The sequence below is a fragment of the Rhinolophus sinicus genome, linkage group LG06, assembly GCF_036562045.2.
Source record: "Rhinolophus sinicus isolate RSC01 linkage group LG06, ASM3656204v1, whole genome shotgun sequence".
NCBI classification, from domain to species: domain Eukaryota; kingdom Metazoa; phylum Chordata; class Mammalia; order Chiroptera; family Rhinolophidae; genus Rhinolophus; species Rhinolophus sinicus.
Genome location: NC_133756.1, coordinates 10,280,044 through 10,301,288, shown reverse-complemented (window position 1 = coordinate 10,301,288; position 21,245 = coordinate 10,280,044). Strand labels below are relative to the sequence as shown.

General features: G+C 51.6%; 1 long non-coding RNA gene across 1 annotated transcript; it reads right to left on the bottom strand.

Moving 5' to 3' along the window:
- Nucleotides 1–1,880: 1,880 nt before the first annotated feature.
- LOC141572361 (uncharacterized) lies at nt 1,881–9,325 on the bottom strand. The gene is made up of 3 exons (XR_012497719.1): nt 9,180–9,325; nt 8,116–8,262; nt 1,881–4,829 (listed from the first exon to the last, which is right to left on the bottom strand). It is a non-coding gene; the product is annotated as an uncharacterized LOC141572361 (long non-coding RNA).
- Nucleotides 9,326–21,245: the final 11,920 nt, after the last annotated feature.

The window sequence follows — 21,245 nt, the reverse complement described above, 5'->3', positions numbered from 1 at the left end:
CCATACTCCAACCCCAGGTCTGCATGACTTCAAACCCACATCCCACACTTTTGTTTAGGCGCCTTGTCCTAGGTCATGTGGTAATGAATGGCAGACTGGCACCCTGCTGGCTAGATGACATATCTGGCCACACAACTTTCAGGCACTTTTTATTATGCCCAGTCATATTGTAATGCGGTCCAGTCATTGTCAGTGGGCTACCCTTTGTGAGGTGTCCAGGGCAATGTCCATTGGGCACTGGATCTAAAGCCAAGCATTTTGCAAAAAAAAAAAAAAAAAGACTTTTAAAAAAAATTATCTGTTTTCTTTTTTTATTTTTTAACAAGATACTTTTTTTGACACTAAAGAGGCTTAAGAAAGCCCAATAAATGACATTCCTCTCTTCCCACCAGAATTAGACAAATGGAGATCAAAATATCATATTTAGTACATAGGACAATGTGGTTTAGGTGTTAGAGCCACATGGCCATGTAAAGGTGAGCCCCTGCATTGAAGCCCCTCCCCTGAATTGCAGAGAGAGAGGATGGTTAAACCCCTCTGCAGGCGGGCAGAACCCACGGAGGAGGGGCCTGAACTGGGCATGCTCAGTGGCTTCATCCAAACCACCAAAGGAGTTCGTCCTCTTCCCGAAAGGGTAAGAGGCTGAGCCAGTGCAGACACGGGTCCTGAGGTTATTCCAATGGTAACATTTCTACCTGGAAACCCAAAGGGGAGTAAATAATCACTCTTCCCACCCCACGAACATAAAGACCGTTAGATAAAGAGAGAGAAAATCATTTCATATCCCCGGGATCCCCAGACCTTTCCTTTTGCAAGTTCCCTTGGCTGTTCCGCACATTTGATCTGACTGCAGTCATTGGGCATATTGGTGCCATTTCAGTCCAGTTGTCACAGAAGTTTCCCAGGGTTGCTCAGGAATCATCAAGGCCACATCCATCGGCTGGGAGAGGTTCCATGGGCCAGGCGCCACCACTGAAGCACCCTCCACTCCCTAGTGATGGGTCGGGGGATGCTTCCAGAAGAGGTCCTTACGAACAGCTCACCGTGGGTACTGAGCTTTTAGCCTGGCCTCAGCCAGGTGTGCTGGCCACCCTAACTTGCACTGAGTCCCAGAATGACTTTGGTTGGGAGATATCCAAAGGACCCAAGGAAATTCCATCCCTTTTAAGTTCCAGGGACAGATGTGGCTTTTCCAGGTGTGCACTCATCTGGGGTCCTAGCCAGTAGTGGTCATAAGTAGGACGGGGCTGGAGCTCCACGGGGCAGAGCAGCCTCTGCATGCCCCCCTGACATTCATGAGCCTCCCTGGAGTCTTCCCATCTGTTACTTATCACTCCACACATCTGCAACCTGCTGTGAGGTCCTGGGACACAAGGGTTGGCATCCCAGAATTCCAGACAGTGGACAGGGCAAGGCACACCCAGTAGATATGGATGATAGATCAGGATGGCCTGACACCCACCCTGCACACCAGTCTCAGAGGCAGGCTTGACACAGCTCAGGAGCAACAAACAGAGCTTGTCTCTTGTGCCAACTCCAATCCATTAGCGTTGGCTGCCTGGCAGCTGTGTTAAGGAGGATTCTGAGGCTACACAGGAAGAAGGCAGGGCCCAGGTTCTCAGAAGTGAAGCCAGGTTCAGAGCAACGCCAAACGCCGAGTGCTCATTTAGAAGACCCTGCATTCTCTGGACTCTGGTCTGTCCCTTACGCTACAGCCAGTCCACCACCAAGCCCAGTCGACTCGACCTCCTATACCACTCTCAGATTCACTACCTCTCCCCGTCCCCATGGCTTCTCCCTGCCCAGGCCACCCCCCTTCTCACCTGGACCTCTGACCACCACAGCCCCACCCCCAGCTGTTCTCTCTGCTTCCACTCCTGACTCCTCTAATCCATTCTCCTTCCAGACAGATGTTTAAAACATAAATATGATTATATTTTAAAACCCTCCTATGGTTACAAGGCCCGGCAGAATCTGAGTCCTGCCCACCCGCGTACCCTCGTGTCTTCTACCCGCCCCCCACCCCCTGCCTAAAACTCGGCCAGCTCCTTAAACACACCACTGCGGTTCAAGGGAAGGGCAAATATCACTGTCTTTCTTTTCATGTTCAGTCTCAGATTCCTGTGTAAATCTGGGAAGAGAAAAGGGAGGAGCTGAGCAAGCTCAGTCTCTCAAATCACCATTCAAGAGTCTCAGGGAAGGGCAGGGGGTCTCCACTCAGGCAGGGGCAGGGAGGGGCAGGGGGACAGAGGACAAGGTTCTTTTCCTTAGAGTAGACACTTCCTCTACATTTCCTAGCAGGGATCCTCAGGGAGGCCACACATGCTGTTCCCACAGCCACCAACGTGCTTCCATCCAGCCCTTTACCTAATTCCCCCTCATCCTCGAGCACCCAGCTTAAGCATCTCCTGCGCCGAGGAGCCCTCCTGATTCCCCATGTAAGGTGTTCTCATGGCTCTGCACACTCTGCTAAGGTCACTCATCACAATTCTAATTAGACATTGTTTAATGCCTGGGTCCCATCAGAATGGAAGTGCCTTGAGGGCAGGGTTCCTTTGGCTATAGAAGCACTCATTCGATGTCATTGACTGAGAGAAGAATGAAGTCTTTGGCACCACCATCCATCTGTGCCAGCAAAGATGGCCAAGTTGTGCTGCAGTAACAAACACGCCCAGGGTTTCCGGGGGTCAAATAACAAAGGTCTACGTCTTGCTCACACGGTGGGTTGATCACAGCCATCTGGGTCCTCGGCCTCTCACTCTGAGATTCAGGTTGACAGAACAGCCACATCTGGGCACTGCTGGGCACGGGGGCAGGAGAAAAGAGAGCGTGGTGACGGGCACACTGGTTCTTAAAGCTCCTGCCTGGAGATCACACATTCCACATCCACTCAACTCCACTGACCAAAGCGAGTTATGTGATTACCTCTATGCTCAGGGGCTGGGCAAATACAGTCTTGCCCTGTGCCCAGAAGAACTGGGCAACACTAATGATGGGCACACCATCCAATCAGTCCCCGATGCCGCCCTGTGCCTGGCCTTATGTCAGTTCTGGGCACAGACGTGAATATCAGGCACAGCTCTTTAGAACTGAGCCGTCCAACAGGGTGGCCACATGTGACTGTGAAGCACTTAAAATGTGGCTGGTCCTACCTCAGATGTGCCCGAAGTATAAAGTACATGCCCAATTTTAAATACCTCACATGACAAAAAGAATTTAAAATCCTCAATAATTTCTCATTTTGATTATGTATTGAGATGACATAGGGTTAAATAAAAGATGTTATTAGATTTAATTTCACCTGTTTCTTTTTACCTTTTCCAATGTGGCTGCTAGAAAATTGTAAATGACATATGTGGCTCGCATTTGTGGCTCACATTATATTTCCATTGGACGCACTGTTCTAGAACCTCTGATGCCAGCCAAGACGTGGCCAAGAGCAGGACAGAGCTTGCCTATAAAGTCCAGTGGGCGAGCCGTCAGATGGGAGAGAGCAGAGGAGAATGGAGCCAGCAGGTGGAGAGGTCCAGCCACAGCTTTCAGCCTTCACAAAACCTCAGGAGCCCTCCCTGTAGATGAAGCCACTGCTCCAGACCTCATTTCTTTGTCTATCTGAAGGCCCCCTGGCTTTCACACAGGTAAGCCGAGGGGTGTGGCCACAGGCTGATGCCCAAGGCACTGCACCCAAGCAGGCACTCTCACCTGCAAAGGAGTGTTGATAAATACTTACAGAGCCCATTGAGAGTGCCCAGCGAGGGAGGGAGAGTACAAATTGGCGCTAGCAGGGGCTGACCCCAGTCCTCTCCAGAGCTGGCAGCCCACTGACCTTTGCCTACCTGCACCTACCCCGGAGTGGCCTGGCCAGCCCTGTTTACAGAAGCTGTGAAATACGACAATCTCTCACTATTGATTTTGTGCCTCTCCCTGCAACCGCTGCCCTGGATAACTCACATCATATGGATTTTTCTCTAAACTCCCAAATTAATATCTACAGCAGGAGGAATATACTGCTATGGGATGTGGTCAAGCCTCGTGGCCCCACTGGGCTGGGGACTGAAGGACATGTGGCCTATAGCTGTCCCTCCCAAGCCTGGGTCCACAACTTGACCTCTGCTTTGTAGCAGTCGGCAGGCTGGGGGCATGAAGGCTAACCTGCTGGCCTACCTACCCACCCACCCACCAGGAGCTCCCAGTGTTCTCTGTGTTTAAATGAGTTTGTGCACGCAGGAGTGTCACCTTGGGACCTGACATTCATTAAGAAGAGACTCTCCAAGAATGGCAGGAAAAGAGCAGTGTCTTTGCATTCACTGGACTTCAGTTCACTCCCAGTTCCACCACCAACCTGCTGTGTGACCTTGGAAAGTTACTGAACTCTCTGTGCCTGTTTCCCAATCCGTAAAATGGGATAATATAATTATAAAGCTATAGGGTTGCCATGAGGGTTATTTACTTATCCAACAAATGCAAAACAATATAATTTCCATTTGGATAAGACCTATGAGGGAAATAAGCAGGGTGCTGATCTAAAAAACTGGGGAAATTCACTTGAGGTAGAGCTGTGTGTGTGCAGGGGTGGGGGGGGGGGCCTCTCTGAAGAAGTTACACATGAACTTATACTTGAAGGGTAAGAAGGAGCCATGCAGAGTTGGGGAAGAAACTTCCAGACTCCCTTCAGCAACAGGCCAGCTGGGAGCTCTCTCCTGGTTAAGGAGACAGAGACGCAAGGTGCTGTCCCAGGGTGGTGAAGCGGAGGGTGGGGGCCAGGGTGAGATGAGGTGAGAGAAGAGAGGCAGCCAGGGTGTGTTCCGCCAGTCCAGCACTCCAAGGACCTGCAATTGAGTGAGGAGCAGACACATTAATGAAAAATGAATAAACTCCCCAGCTCAAGCCAAGCAAACATTTGCTGCAGACGCGTCTAATCCAATTGTCTTTAATAAAACTGCTAATTGGGTTTGGGAGTCTCGGTGGGGCCTGGCCAAGCCAGTAAGGCAGCTTATCAGCTCCCCAATTTCTCCCCACACAAGTCCCTCCTGTGCTTCCATGAATTAATTCAACTTGATACTTCAGAGGATACAGAGGTGGAAGATGAGTTAGGGCCAAAGGAATTCTCAAGGCTGGGGCAGGCACGAGCATGTGCTTGAGTTTAGGTGATCATGTGTGAGCCCCATGAGTGGGAAATGGTTCAAGATTCAGGCTCTGGAGCCAGGTGGTCTGGGTTCCAATCTCTGGTCTCCATAACCCTACACCACTTCCTTAACCTCCTAGGTCTCCGTTTCCTCATCTATAAAATGGAGATGATAATAACAGTTTAAGTCTCAAACTACCATTGTGAGGACTCAGTGCGATAATCCACATAAAGGGCTCAATGACCGTGAGCACCTACTCTCTGGCCTGCCCTGCTTGTCCTGCCCCAGGCTTGGCCTTGGACCTCAATTTTCTTACCAAGTGCTTTTGTGCCTTCTCTGCTGGGCCTGAGCCATCTGCCTGATGACACCCCTTAAAGCTGCACGGTTCATGCCTGTGTCCTTTCTGGGGCTGCCTCCAGTCCCCTCTGCTCTTCTGAGACAAGCCATACACTCATCTTCCTCCACCTTCCCAGACCAGGGGCCATGGCTATATAAGGTCCTATTACTGCTACAAGCTCCTCCCTCAGTCTGGTCCCCCACCCCAGCACCCGGCCCAGCTTTGTGCTTCCTGTCTCCAGGGTCAATACAGGTTTCTTTGTCCTATAGTGAGGTGGGACCTTGAGCCCCAGAGCTGCCAGCCTCTGATTCCACCCTCTTCCTTTTGTCCGTCACATGTGGGAGGGTGTGTGTCCTGTGTCGCCTGCCCAAGATTACTGTTCCCATTAATATCGCATACATTCAAGTGTGTGTGGTGTGTGGCTGTGGGGGGGGAGGGGGAATAGATGTGGGTCTATGCATGCATGTGTGGAAATGTAGGGGGAGTGGGGATGTGTTGGGGGACTGAACCTAGTGGCAGAACAGACGAAAAAGGAGACAACAAGCTCACCATATGGGCTGGTTGGGGTGGCCCAGAACAGGGAGCTGGGAGCTGAGAGGGGCCCAGCCGGAGGTAATGGCTGAGCTGAAACTTAAGGCAGGTGTAGTGCCGGTGAAGCAGGCGAAGGGTTCGGGGGAAGGAGCACGGCGAGCGATGGTGTGGCGGTAGGTGGGCCATGACCAATACTCTGGTTTCCTGGAGATGGGTGGGGGTTTTACAGCATTTGGGGGCCCACTACAGTCATAGGGAGGGATGAGGGGGAGAGTGAGGCAGAGCCCTGAAGACAAGAGGGGGGGTGGGCAGGTGCGGGGGGGGTGTCCAGGTGGTGCAGAGATAAGAAGGTGACTAGGTTAACTGGGGAGCAGACAGTAAGCCGGTGGTCAGTTGAGGGTGACGGTCAGGCACAGGACAGGGGTCATGGAGCAGCGCGGGGACCAGGAATCGGAGCTCACCATGGACAAGGAAGGCCTGGTCCTCGCCCTGTGACCGCAGTGAGGGCCAGAACCACGAGTCCGCAGGGTGCGGTGGCAGGTAGCACAGTCTGTCCACGTGGTGGGGCCTCTGGGTGAATGGCGGGGGGGGGGGGGAAGAAGGGGGAGGAGGCCACAAAGGGCAGGTCCTGCCAAGCAGGTGAAACAGCAGCCAGGGGTGAAGGCACAGACAGGTAGTGCAGGGGCTCCCTCTGCGGTCCCAGGCTGAGCAGGAAGAAGAGGGGTGGGAGAGGGCTGAGGGCAAAGGGAATGAGGAGGAAGCAGAACTGAGAGCCAGCATGAGGAGACTTACTACGGACATGGCACTGGGCCAGGGCTTTGCATACATTAACACGCTCTGTGCTTGCAGCAACCCTGTGAGGCAGGTATCAGTAAACCCGTTTAGAGGCAAGGAAACAGGGCTCCCAGGCATGAAGTGACTTTCCTGGGACCACACAGCGAATTGCTTCCACTGACGAAGTTGAAAGGAGCTGAAAGTATAGCAGGTTGCAGACAGAGAGAGGGATGGGGCAGTTAAGATCGCAAAGCTGCACCCCTTTTGAGCCATGAGAAGGTGCAAGGTTTGGCACCTGCCGCTGAGAGGCCAGGCTGTCCACATGGCCACGGAGTCCCCCAGGATGGTGGCAGGACTTGGGGTAAGTCAGACGCATGTCATCATGAGATCTTCCTGCCTCCCTTCTTTCCTTTGTCTTTCCTCCCTCTGTTCTTCCTTCCTCCCCTACTTCCTTTCATTTATTCCTTCTTTCAATAACCCAGTATTTGTTGAGCTGGGGTGTTAGCTGTGAACTGGATGAACCGAGCCTTTCCCTTGAATCACTTACATTTCGGTGTGGGAGAGACAATTTAAAATGCAAATAAATAAACTAATTCCAGTTAGGGTAAGTCCATAAAGAAAATCAGAGATGGTTGGACTGAGTGCCCACGGACGGTCTCTCCGCACGGGAACCAGCCATGTAGGGATCTGATGGGAGAGCATTCCAGGCAGAAGACACAGGCTGGAGAGTGAGCCTGAGTGGCAGACAGCTGGGGGCTTAGAGGTGCAGTGAGAAGGCTTGGTGTGGCTGGCGTGTGAGGGGGAGCAGGAAGCGGAGGGCTGGAGAGATTGCAAGCTAGAGCTTGAAGAGCCTAGAAGAGGTTGGAATCTATTCTAGTTACAATGGGACTGCTCTGGAAGCTTTTACTCAGGGAAAAATATACACCTTGATTCACATTTTAAGAAATCTACTCCAATTGCCATGTGGACAATGGGCTATAGGGGACAAGAAGAGGAAACAGAATGGGCAGTGGGGAGATTCTGGTCAAGTCCAGGGGAGAGAGAAAGATGCTGGTGGTCTGGACAAGGGACAAGGAGGAGGAAGGAGTTGACGTCAAATTTAGGAGACAACAACAAAAAGGAGTCACCAAGAAGCTGGCAGTTCCAGTATCTCCCTATGTGCTACGTGTTTATATCCATCATTCATTCATTCATTCATGCTTATGTTTATGACCAGATAATGCCCTGAGGGCTGGGGATACAGCAGCAAACCAAAGAGACAAAACTCCCTGAGCTCAGGAAGCTTCCGCAGAGGAGGGAGGGAGACAATCAGCCCGTACAAATATGGCCTGTCAGGTGGCAACTTACCTTCAGCCCCGCCTCATAGATGATGCACAGGAGGAATGACGCGCTTAGCCCGTGCTCAGGTTGCAGCATGCCTCAGAGTCATGATGTAAACCCAGGCTGGTTCCAAAGTCAGTGCCCTTCATGGGTACATGCTTCTGCCATCGCTGGCTGCCATAAACAGGAAGGGACAAGATGAAGGATCCCCTGGACACCCAGCACCACAAAATACCAGCCACTGCTATTATTCTAGTATAGCCCCATTTTATAGATCAGGAGACTGAGGCAGGGTCGGTTTAAGTCAGTTGTCCGAGGCCATGTTGCTAGAGAATAGTGGAGTTAGGCTTCACACCTAGATCTGTCTAACTCTGGTGCCACACTCACAGCAGCTGCTACAACAGTTGATCCCTGAGCTCGGACAAGGGTAGCACTCAGCCCAAGAAGAGGAGGGAGGTAGGAACAGATGAAGCACAGGCTCCAGCCTGTTGGGATATGACCTGCACCCCACCCGCTCATTCATCTGTCCATCTATCTAGCCTCCTACCCACAACCATGTTTACCTGGCTCTCGATTGGGAATGCGCTCCTGGGCCACAAGCAAAAGGCTTCCCTCCAGCTTAGGGGCTGACCCCTTGAGTCACCTCCCTGCCAGACTCCACATTCCAGAGCCAGCCAACAGCCCCACCCACCAGCTGAACGTCAGAATGACACATCCTGGGACTTCTTGTCATTTCCCATCCAAGATTCCATTACGAGGTGTGATTGCTGAAGTAATAGACAGATAACGGATCTGTACGAGCCCCGCCTGGCGCACCGGGCAGCTGCCAGGTTTTTCCCATTAGCCACAGGGCTTGACGGACAGTAATGGATTTCATAACTGATGCTGGAGCCTGCGGCGGATAATTCCATGATAACGGTTTATCAGGCACTGACGGGAGGTAATGGGTAATCACCAGGCAGAAAGCAAACCCGTCAGGGAGCCCTGGCCTCCGCCCAGCCTGGCTCTGCTTTTGTTGTGCCAACTGCCACCTTCCCAGCTCACGGGCCACCTCCCATCTGTGTCCTGAAGGATAGCAGAGTGTTGGTCACCTGGGAGTATCTGCATCTGGGCCCAGCCTGGGTCCTGGCTGGAGTCCTCAGGACTGTTTGCCGAGAAGATTCTCGCGATGACACCCTCACAGCAAGTGCCGGCCAGCTTCCTGCCCACAGGAGTCTGATGCAAACTCAGAAGGACAAATGGGGGTTTCAAGGACAAAGCAAACCAGTGGGTCCCACAAGTTCCAGTCTTCCTGCCACACAAAGCCCCAGGTCCTAAGTTCAGGATATTAAAGGGGAAACTAAGCCTGAGACTCTGGCCACTATTTGTGTACCCTGGGGAATTAACCAACTTCTCTACAACCTGGAAACCCCTCCCTCGGGGCCCAGGGACAGCGATGGCCCCTGCCACCACCTGGAGGACTCCCACCAAGCCCACACCTTTGCAAATATTTAAGTGCCATCTGTTTATTGCCAGGACTGTCCTCATAGCATTTGTCTTTTCCAAATCTGTAGGGAAAAATGAAATGAATGAATATAATTTCCCCCACTTTTGAGTTTTCTCCCTTTTAATTATTTTTAAACACCCAGTTCCTCCTTGTCTGCCTATGAGGACTCAAAGAGAATGAAACAAATGAACAGGAGTAAATGACCATTAATGGGAAACTCATAGGGACTTATGCTCTGGTCCAGCTGAGGTTTCCTTGTTTGTTTTCTTGTGTGTTCCCTTGGGCATGGCTGCGATTTTCCAGTGTGTTTTAGAGCGTGCAGCTCATTAAATTTAACATTTCTAAGGTGCTCCAAAGAAAACTTCCTGAAAAATCCCAGTTCCTGACATCGTTTCTCTTGTTGGAATGTGAGTAGATTCCCAAGACCCTCCCACAAAGGACCAGCCTGGGATTCCAGCTCCAGGCACAGGGAGGTGGGAGGGGTCCAGCCACTGGCCATAAGTGTGGCCACAGATGAGAGCATGCCTGAGAGTTAAAGAGGGTCCTTTCTAAATAGCAAAGGAGGAGCTGGGCCCAGCTGCATGCATCCTGGGGGGAGGTGAAGGTCATGGGGACCTTCATTGGGAGTGGGAGTGTGTGTCACTGGTCTTGAAGGCTAGGTAGAAAGGATGCCTGCCGTGCTGCTGAAGTCACCACCCAAGGGTTTATTAAATATTCACTGTGTGCTAGACGCCTTTCTAGGTCCTTTACAAGTGGTGCCTGGTTGAATTCTCACCCTTCCCGGAAGGGAGCTTATTAGCATCACCCCTATTTCACAGAGGAGGAAACTGAGAAACGGTGAAGTAAGTACCCTGTTCATGGTCACACAGCTAATTGTGGTGGGGCGGGGACTCAACCACAGGCCCTGTGCCTCCAGAGCCTGTGTCCTGACCATGACACCATGCTGTTTCTCTCCACCAAAGTGGGGGCATCCCAGCTCAGAGTGGGGAACACACCAGGGCTGAGCCCCAGGGGCTATGAAGCAGGTGCTGAGCTGGGCCTGGAGGAAGGCTGAGGTGGAAAAGGGAAGGCGTGTAGACCAGGGAGAGGTCTGAGCAAACAGCGTGAGGAAGAAATGCAGTGGGACGAACAATGAGGAGGCAGGTCTGACCAACATACAGCAAGAGAGCCAGAGGGCACCAAGCCTTGAGGCCAGGCTGGGGTATCTGCACCTCATCTTGCTGGGGTGAGGGGAACACGAAGGGCCTCCATCTCATGCAAGAACAGGGTTTGAGCAAAGTAGGTCTGCTGACATGTGAAGTCGGGATCAGAGGGGATAACTCCGTCAGGAAGCCGTAGGAGCCTGCGGGTCTGAAATGCAGAGGCCCCCAACTGCTGGATGAGCAGGGAGGGCAAACAGCAGGGCCAGTCAGCTAGCCAGGGTGTGGGGCTCAGCTCTCCAGGGAGAGTTAGAAAGCCGAGATGCCTGTGGGCCAGCCGGGCCACACCTGGCCCTGCCCAGGTGCCAGCAGCCGCAGAGTGTTGGGGCTGTGGTGGCCCGGAGCCGGCTCATATGGCTTCTGTGCTGACAATGGGCATCGTCTCCCAACTCTGCATCCAGAGAAGACAGGTAGGTAGCTGGCCCCTTGAGGGCCATGGTAGAGATGCTTACTGAAACCAGCAAATGCCACAAAGAGGGCTTTCTTCCCCTTTACAGAGCCAGTTGTTAAATGTTCATCAGCGCACCACCAATTCCGGGGGCCGGAGATGAGATGTGGGAGGAGGGTCAGTGAGCGTAGGAAGGAGACAGGGGGCAAATCTGAGGGCCCAGGCTCCAGCAGCACAGTCTTTATTCATCATGGAGGTTATGCTCGAGCCCAGACTTCATCCATTCAGGCCTCATTTATTAGCACAAAGATTGGCACTGAAAAGACAGACCAAGTGCAAGGAGAGCCCGGATGTGGGGATAGGCCGTAGCTGTACTGCCTGCTCCACGCAGTGGTGGGTGAGAATGGGGGGGGGGTCCCCCAAGCTGACCCTGAATGAGCTCCTCCTGCTGAGGGCACAGGGTTGGGGACGCCATCTCCACGCTGTGCCAGCGCCACCTTTTAAAAATGTAAACTGATCATGCAGCCTGCCTAACGTGTGCAAGGGTTTCATTGCTCTGAGCTTCTAAGACTGAGATGGACACGCTGCCTCCTACCCCAGCCTCCTCTTGGCCTGACCCATTCCCTGCCCCCAGATACACAGGCCTTTTTTGGGGTGCACAAGTGTACCCTACTTCCTCATCTCAGGGCTTCAACACTAAGCGTTCCCTCTGCTTGGAATGCTACATGCATGCGTGCACACATGTATACACACATACACTCATTCTTCCTCACCTGGTTGACTCCCATCGCCCTTGAAATCTCAGCTCAAAAGCCATCTCCTCAGCCTGGGCCCCTCACCCCCACCAAACACATCAAGCCCCCACATTCTCCCCACACTGTACACTTCTCTCTCAGCACATCTCATGGTCTATGACTAAATATTCATTTGTATGATTATTTGACCCATATTTGTTGCCCACTTCTAAACTAAAACTCCAGGGGGTAGAGCCTTCACCTCTGTTGTGCCTGGAACAGTGGCTGGCACAACGGCTGGCACCCATTATTTGGTGGGTGCGTGAATGAGTGAAGAAATGAGTGAGAGGCATGCCAGCTGCGGGGCAGGGCGGGGGGCGGGACTTGAAGGGACCTCAGGTGTTTCTCTGCAGCTGGCGCCTGGATGCAGTGGGGAGACAGGAGGTCGAGGTCTGTCCTTTTGGGGGACGGGCAGAGCGAATTCTTCGCACCCTCTTGCCTGCCCTTTAACCCTTGAGGGCTCAACACAGTGGGGAGAAGGGCTGGGGAGGACAGACAGACAGACACATAGGGACGAGCCCAGATGCCTCAAAGAGGCCAGCCGCTGAGCTAGAAAAAGCTACCACCAACCACCCCAATCTGTTCCCAGCCTGCAGCGCTGAGCACCACACTAATTAAACTGGGTTCGCTCATCCAGGCCCCGGAGGGGCGGGCTCCAGGCACTCCAGATGGGCTTTATTTGTCAATTTGAAAACTAATCTCTGACTATTTAAACAGCAGCTTATCTGGGCCCAGACCAGGATTAGCATTTGGAACCTGGGCTAGAGAGGGTGGGCAGCACTCCCCAGGTGCCAGGGAAGGATTTGAGGGTGAATTTCCATCCAGAAAGAGGGAGAGCCCAGAGTGTCCCAGCCCCTGGCCTGACAGCAGCTTGCTAGGCAGAGCGCCCCTCCTGCCTGTCCCCGTGAGCCTGTCATTGTCTCTACCCTCACCTGGGGAGGAAGGGAGGGCAGTGAATGTCCCTTGACTATTCCTTGGGATCTCTTGCCCTTGACTCTCAGACCCCTGAAAGCAGGTCACATAGGTCAGCTGGTCACTTAGAAACAGGCAGACGTTGTGCAAAACGATTTATTGGCCTCTCATATGCAGCACTCAGTTGGGGTGTCAGCCTTGCTATCCTCCCACTGAGGTTCTGGCCTTCACCTCTGAAGTTCATCAGAAATTACTACAGAGCCTCTGTCATGTGCCAGGCATGGAACTAGGCCCTGAGAATCCAGGGGTGATCAAGACAAACGTGGCTCCTCCCCCTTGGGGGGGTCTCAGTCTGGTAGGGGACGTAGGCCTTTACAGATAACCACAGTCCGGGCCTGGTGTGAAGGAACAGTGCAGGCTGCTTTGTAAGCATGTAATGGGACCCCACTGACCTGGGACCCCCTGGGACTAAATTAATGGTCAGTCCTCAGGCCATGTGACCTCTCTGCAGCATTGGACCTAGTCAATCACGCCCCCTTCCCCTAAAAATCTCTGCTTGCTTCTGGGACATCACTCTCGCCCAGTTTCCCCCATCTCTGTGTCTGACCCCTGTAGTGGTTTGAATGGTGGTCTCCCAAAAGCTGCGTCCACATTCCAGAACCTGTGAATGTGACCATATTTGAAAAAGGGGTCTTGGCAGATGTAATTAAATTAAGGATCTCCAGATGAGATCATCCTGGATTATCTAGTGGGTCCTAAATCCAATGACAAGTGTCCTTAGAAGAGAAGACGTGGGGAAAGTAGAGGAGAAGGCTATGTGATGATGGCGATGCAGCCTGGAGTGATGCCACCACAAGCCAAGGAGTGCCTGAGCCGCCAGAGGCTGGGAGAGGCAGGAAGCATTCTCCCCAAGACCCTCTGGAAGGAGCACAGCCCTGCAGACACCTTGAACTCAGGCTTGTGCTCTCTAGAACAGTGAGAGCATGTGTCTGTTGTTGTAAGCCACCCAGGTTGTGCTCATCTGTTATGACAGCTCTAGGAAACTAATACAAGCCCCTTACTAGTCCTGACCTGTAAATGCTGGTGCTCCCAGGCCTCGGACCTTGGCGCTCTCCTCTCCTCTCCCCACCCTCACTGATCTCACCCAAGGACATGGCCCTACATGCCTACTATGAACTGAGGAAGCCCAAGTGTGTGTGTTCAGCCTTAACCCCATTTCTAAACTTCACACTCACGTATGCAGCAGCCTACAGGACTTCCCCATTTGCCTGAGAGCCATCCCAAATTTTATATATCCTCCATGAGACTCGGGCTTCGCCCCAAACCCATCTCCCTGAGTTCTCCACGTCTCAATAAGCATTACCCAGTTGCTCAGGACAAAATCGTTGCCTGCTTTCTTTCACATTCCATATCCAGTTCATGGGAAAATCCTGTTTGGCTTGACCTTGAAACTCTATCCAGAATACAACCCCTGCCCCTATTGCGACAGCTGTTGTCCCAGGCCCAGCACCAATCACATCTGCCCGGACCACTGGCAAGGCCGCGGCCTGTCTCCCTGCTTCCATGCTCTGCCACCCACAGTCCATTGTCCACACAGCAGCCAAGGGGAGGGGTGGGCAGCAAAAATGGGAATTTAGTCATATCCTCCTCTACTTTCTCATTGGAAGCCCTCAATGACTTCTCATGGCAAAGCCAAATAAAATTTGAAGTCCCTGCCAGGACCTAAAAGGCCCTCCCTGACCTGCACCCCTGTCTACACTTGTGAGCTTACCTCCCGCCCCTCCCGCTCATGCAGGACTCTCCAATCCCCTGAGCTCCTCCAAGCCAATTCTCAGCCCAACTATTCCTGCTGCTCCCTCTGCCTAGAGCGCTCCACCCTTCGGTCTCCGAATGGCTCATTATTTTATTCAATATTGTGCTCAGATGTAACCTCTTCAGTGAGTCGTTTTCTGACCATACAATCTGAAATTTCTCATCCTCTTCCCTAAACATTCATCACCCTGTACCTTGTTTCATTTTCCTTCAGTGTGTGTGTGTGGAGGCTCCATAGATATTTGTTGAACTATTGAAGGCAGATTGGGGAAAAAAGAAAAGTTTTCCTGAGAAAAGTGATATTAAAGCTGAGTCCTGACAAATGAAAAATAGCAAGGCAAAGAGGGGGAGGGTGGGAAGAGCTTTCCATGCAGATGGAACAGCATATGCAAAAGCTGCTGGCACCTTCTAGAAGCAGAGCAGGCCAGGGTGTCTGGAATACAGTGAACTAAACAGGAAAACATGGTGTCCACCCCACTTAATCAGGCCTCATTCTTGTGGCCTTCCGCCTCCTGTGCTGATCAGTGGGGACCTCGGGAGGCAGTGCTAGGTCTGGAATTTCCTCTCTGCCGAGGCATCACAAGTGGTAGCAAGACCACTGGACTGAAGTCCAGAGACCTCACTCCCTTCATGTGTGACCTTGCCTCTCCAGACCTCGGTTTCCCCATTTATACAGTTAAGAGTAGGGGCCTTCCAGCCCAGTCAAGTTCTATGCTCTTTCCCCAAAGGAAAGGGTTACCCAGGGTTGAGTATCCAAGCTGAATCTCAGCAAACCCACCATCATTTGGCATATTTTGCTATAAATAAGAGGAGTCCAACTGAAACTGGCTTAAACATATAGAGAATACACTGGTTCATGTGGCTGAATGGTTAAATCTGATTTATAAAACTTCAGGTATAGTTTGATCAAGGTCTCAAACAATTGTCCAGTCTCTCTCTCTCCCCCTTCTCTCTCTCTACCTCCCTCTCCCACCCACCCCTCTTTCTGTCCTTCTTTATGTATATTTATCTCTCTCTAGTCCTGCTTTCTCTCTGATAGCTCCCCTCTCAGGCCTCTTGTGGTTTCAAGATGGCTACATTAACTCCAACCCCTATGTCCTCCCAGATACTAAAGGAAATGTGGCCAGAGAAGAAAGTACAAGGTGGGGAGGGCTGAGAGTAGGCAGGATCAGATCATGCAGGACTTTGGCCGGAGGGCAATGAGAGCAGGGGATTGACAATGACCTGACTAGACTGAGTTTCCCAAGGCCAGCATCAGCATAGACCCAGGTTGACTCTGCACCCCCCACACACACACCTGTCACCCAGCTGCAGCCCTCACTATGCTGCTCCATGGGTCTGCCCAGACCTCTGCCAGGGCCCACGTACCAACTCAGGACAGAGCTGCCATGCAGCCTGGAGGCCTAGAATGCAGGCATGGAAGGCAAGCAACGAAGAGGATGAAAAGAGCGGAGGCCATTAAGGAGATGGGCTCAGATGGCCAAACAATTCTATCCTGGCAGCTACTCTCAGAGGCCTGGAGGCTGAGAAGCAGTTGGCTGGTCGCTGAGGGTTCTGAAGTGAGGGAATCACAGAGAAAAGAGAGGCATGTACAACAAGGTGGAGAGGCACGTGGGAGCCAGTTAAAGACCAGAGCTTTGGGGATGGATAGACTCGCTCTGTGTGCTAGGTTTAGATATCAGGAAATGCCTCCCACCTGGGCGTCTAAGTCCCTCCCCTCACATTGGGGTGAGCTCTGTGATGGATTTGATCAATAGAACACATTGGAAGTTTCCAGGCCCAGGCCTTTCCAGGCCCAGCTTCCACTTCCTGCCTGCTGGAACACTTGCTCTTACACCCCAGCTGCTACTTAAGAAATCCATCTGCCCAGCTTGGAGAGACCACATAGGGAGCCTCTGAGATTACAGGGGCAGAAAAGGGGTCCAGCTGGGCCCACTGAGGCAACTGGGCACATAACAAAAGCCATCGCAGATCCTCCAGACCAGTCCAACCATCACTGAACACCACCGCGGGACCCTAGTCAATACCATGTGGAGAAAAAGAATCACCCAGCCGAGTCCTGCCTGAAAGCCTCACTCATGAACGGTGAGGAATTTAAAAAAAGAAAAAATGGTCGCTGTTTTAAGCCACTTTGTGAAAATCTTTTGCCCAGAAATAAGTAACCAGAACAGCCTGTCTAGTTTAGTGACTTTCGGTGGGTGACATTCATCTATAGAGTGAGGATAATAAGAAAGACTACCTCATAGGTTCATGATAATAAGAAAAGAGGTGATGAAAGTAAAGCAATTAGCATGGTATCTGACACAGAGTTAGTGCCTGGCAAATTGCACCTGTTATTATTTTAACTATTGTTATTATTATATTATTAAAGGGTGCATGGACAGAACTCCTGCCATCAGGAACAGAATGTAAGTTTGGATTAACTAGGCAGTCTTGACCTAATGGTGTCATTTGCACAGTGGGCAAGAGCACACGTTCTGGAAACAAAGTGCCTGGGTGTGTATCCTGGTTTTTCCACCTCTTAGCTGTGTCATCTTTAGCAGGTTCTTAACCTCTCTGGGCTTCAGTTTCTGCACTGGTAAATAAGGATAACTGTACTTATGTTGTAGGATAGCTGGAAGGATAAAATGGTTTATTACATGTAGAACATTTAGAACACTGCCTGACACTAGTAAGGATTCTACAAATGTCAACTGTTATTATTTTTAATTATTTTCATTATCTGAGATGAAGAGAGCCCTGAACTCCCAGACTAGAGGGAGGAAAGAATAATCACCACGAGCAAAGCAAAAGGATCTCTCCTACTTAAGAATCTGATGATTCCACTGCCCCAAGTTGACGTTCCAGGGCCCTCCTGGGGTGCAGACCCTGAGAGGCTCTACATAGTGGCAGAAGCACAAGGTCTTACCTTTTGAACAAGCCAAGTCGAGAATCTGGAAGAGTCCTCCTGAGCTCTTTAAAGATGGCAGCAACTGACACCAGTTGTGACACCTAAGAGAACCTTTTTGTAACTACCCTGACCTGCATCATGGGTGCTGGGGAGAGAATGCATGTTTATCAAACATCTATAGTGGATACTGTGGTGTGTCGGCCAGATTCTACCTTCAAAAACAAGAAACTCATTCCCCAGACTGCCTGGAGTGTTAGCAACTGACGGCTCACAGCTGAGTCCTTCTCCAAGGACTGGCCTCAGCCAAAGAATGGCACCTTGCCTGAGGTTACGCCCTCTCCTGGAAAGCAGTCCACATCCAGTGAGATAGAAAGGTCTGGCCCCTTTACTACAGGCAGGGCAACTCTGAAAGGTAGGACAGGCCATATGGCCGTTTGCCCAGGAATTTTTCAGTTTTAGAATGAAAATCCTGCATCCCGGGAACCCTCTAGAACCCAGGTAAACTGGGTCAGGGGGTCCATCCCAGCTCCAGAGCTCCCCTTTGTTGCAACTCCTTGCTCTGCCCAGCTTCCTTCCCTCCCCACACCCCCCAATACACTTCCTGCATGCAACTCCCCATCTCAGACTGTGTGTCCTGGGGACCAGACCTCAGCAAGCACATCCCCTGTGACAGGCAGCGTGCTGGCCTTGCCCTGTTCAATCCTCATCAACAGCACTGGAAGGGGCATTGCTGTCCCCAGAGAAAACAGAGGCTCAAAGACGCTAAGTAACTTGTTCAAGTGGACACGGCAAGTTCAAACCCTTGCCACGGCCCCAATGCCTTTGCAATCTAATTTTATTTCTCTATACATGTGCCTTATCTGTTTTGAAAACAAGTCAAACCACTTTGGGGATTAAATTCCTTTCTTTTGCCCCCTTTGGCAAGAACAGGCTAGAGAAGCAAGAATACGGACCTGGTGTCAGAAGAGAGCACCGCGTCTCCCCGCTGTCTCCTGCAGGGGGCGCAGGCCAGGGAGGAGCAGCTGCAGGCCGGTACCCAACTCTGCTAACTCGCAAGGCTCCTGTAAACGCAGATTCTTGTCCATTGCCTCCTGACTGCTGCTCCTTTCTCTGAAGAGAAGATGATGCTCTCAGCCTTCAACCATAAATAAACTCCCTGCTTTTCAATTTTCCTAAGAGGCAGCTGCCCTCACAACTGCAAATAGTTGCCGCCTGCCCGTGGACTGTCCTTGCACTTGCCCTCACGTAACTGTCTAACTCTTGTCTCCCCTGAAGATCTTGTTCTGGGGGGAGGGGAGAGAAGCGCCTCTACCTCTTCTCCTCTCCTCGTCTCCCTTCTCCATCCTCCTCCCCTTTCCTCTCTACTGACCCCATCTTCCTGCCTGCCTTTGCTCTCCTCCGCCCTCCTACCCTCTCTTCCAATCTCCCCATTCACCGCCACTGCTCTCCCTTTCTCCTGCCCGTCTCTCTTTCCTCCTCTCTTCCTTCCTCCCCTCTTGGTTCATGTCTTTCCTTCCTTCCTAGATCTGTATGGTCCAAGGAAAGACCTGACGCTTACAAGTCAAGCACATCAGGTTCAAACTCCAGCTCTGATGCTAAGCTTCCACTTCCTCACCTGTAAAACAGGACAAATGAGAACCGCTTCTCAGGGTTGTTGTGGAAATCTAATGCGATCATGTTGGTGTCAGTGTCTGCCTTAGGACGGGCACACGGGAGGTGCACCATCTATTTTCATTCCAATCTCGGCAAGGGACATAACACAGATTGGAGTTTTCCCTGAGAGGGAGAAGGAGATGGATGAGGGAGATGACCCAGAAAGCCCCCCCTCTTCTCATTAGCACTTTGCAATTTGCTGAGAGTAAGGCTGCCCCCAGGACTCATTGCCACCCCCTCCCAGCACCCCCCAACCCTCTCCTGGGGTTGAGAGCGACGTCTGGCACAGACTCCTCTAACACAAGCCATCAAAGTGCCACCATACCATCTGGTCTGCCCACATCCTCACACGGGATTTATTACCTATTCCCTTCCATTAGCATAAATAATATGGAGCTTGGGTTTCATGATGGTTTACATAATAAATAAAACAGGTCAATTGCCCACAAAACTAGTCTCTGTGAACAGTAACAGATTTAATTAGATTTATTTTACCCTAGGTTTTCTGGAGTGAGGCGGATGTCTCTCGTGCCAAGGATAAACTTCCCCATAAACTTCTACTTCTGAAAAGGCAGCTACCCATCCTCCAAGGAGAAAAGAGGGAGGAGGGAAGAAGGGGGAAAGTGGAGGGGGAGAGAGAGAGAGAGAGAGAGGACAGGCCAGAGAGGAAGGAGGGGGAGGAAGACAGAGGTGTGGCCCAGTATTACCCTTCACCTTCCACAGGTCATCTGGTCCCTCCCCCTGCCTCCATGCTTCCCTGAATTGCCTGCTATGGACCGAATGTTTGTTTCCCCCTAAAATTTATATACTGAATCCCTACCTCACAATGTGATAGTGCTTGAAGATGAGGCCTTTGGAAGGTAAAAGGGTTAGATTAGGTCTTGAGGGTGGGGCCCTCGTGATGGGATTAGTGGCCTTATAGGAAGATAAAGAGACAGAGAGAGAGATCTCCATGCTCATGGGCAGAGGAAAAGCCATGTGAAGACACAGTGAGAAGGCAGCCATCTACTAGCCAGGAAAAGGGCTCTTATCAGAAACAAATCCCCCGGCACCTTGGTCTTGAACTTCCTAGTTTCCAGAACTGTGAAAAATAAGTCTGTTGTTGAAGCCCCCCAGACTATGGTATCTATGATGGCAACCTGAGCTGACTAGGACACTGCCCCACTCCCTCAGACCACACGCATCTGAGTGAATCACTCTCCTGCTCAGAATCCTGGATTGGCTTCCCATTGCCAGAGAGCAAGTCCAAGCCCCTTAGGAGGACCCTCTCTCCCCATTATTTTCCTTTATCTTGGCCTCATCTCCCATTATTGGTCCCCATGGCCAGTCCCCAGGTCAACCCTTCAGGCACACACGTCCACCTGAAGTCACTAAATGCTCTTTCCTCTCCCAGGCTCCACACCTTCGCTTGGGCTGTTTCCTCTATCTGGAACATTCCCCTGCAGGCCCTGCCTGTCTTTATCAGTCATCCTTGAAATCTCAAAGCCCAGCCTTCCCTGCCAAGGCTCACCTCTGCCCACCCTCTATGATGTCAGGGCACCCTGTGACCTACTGACTCTGACCATCTGATATCTCTGCATATGTGCCCCTCACACAGATTGGAAGCCCCCTGAAGGCAGTAACCATGGGGTTCACTGCTTAAGCTCCTGGGTCTAGAACGGTGTGTGGCCCATACATTCACTCTTCGTCCAGAGCGCCGAGCAGCTCCTGACATGCAATGGTTTTCAGTCCATGTGCAGCAAATAAATGATTCTCTAAAGAATTCTGGCCTTCCTTGATCTTTGCCCCAACAGTGTCTCTACAGCCATTGAGTGATTGACCAAAATTTTATTGGATATTAAGAGGGTTAGCAACGACCCTGCTAGTAGTGGACGTCTGTGGGGTTAGCTGTGTAGCATCATTTGGTAACAGGCTCCTGATTTTCCTTCCACTCTCAGTCCACTGGTTTGGATGGACAACACCTCCAGGTTCCAGGAGTAGGTGTGTTGGCTGGTTGAGACACTGCGTCTCCCAGCCATGGTGT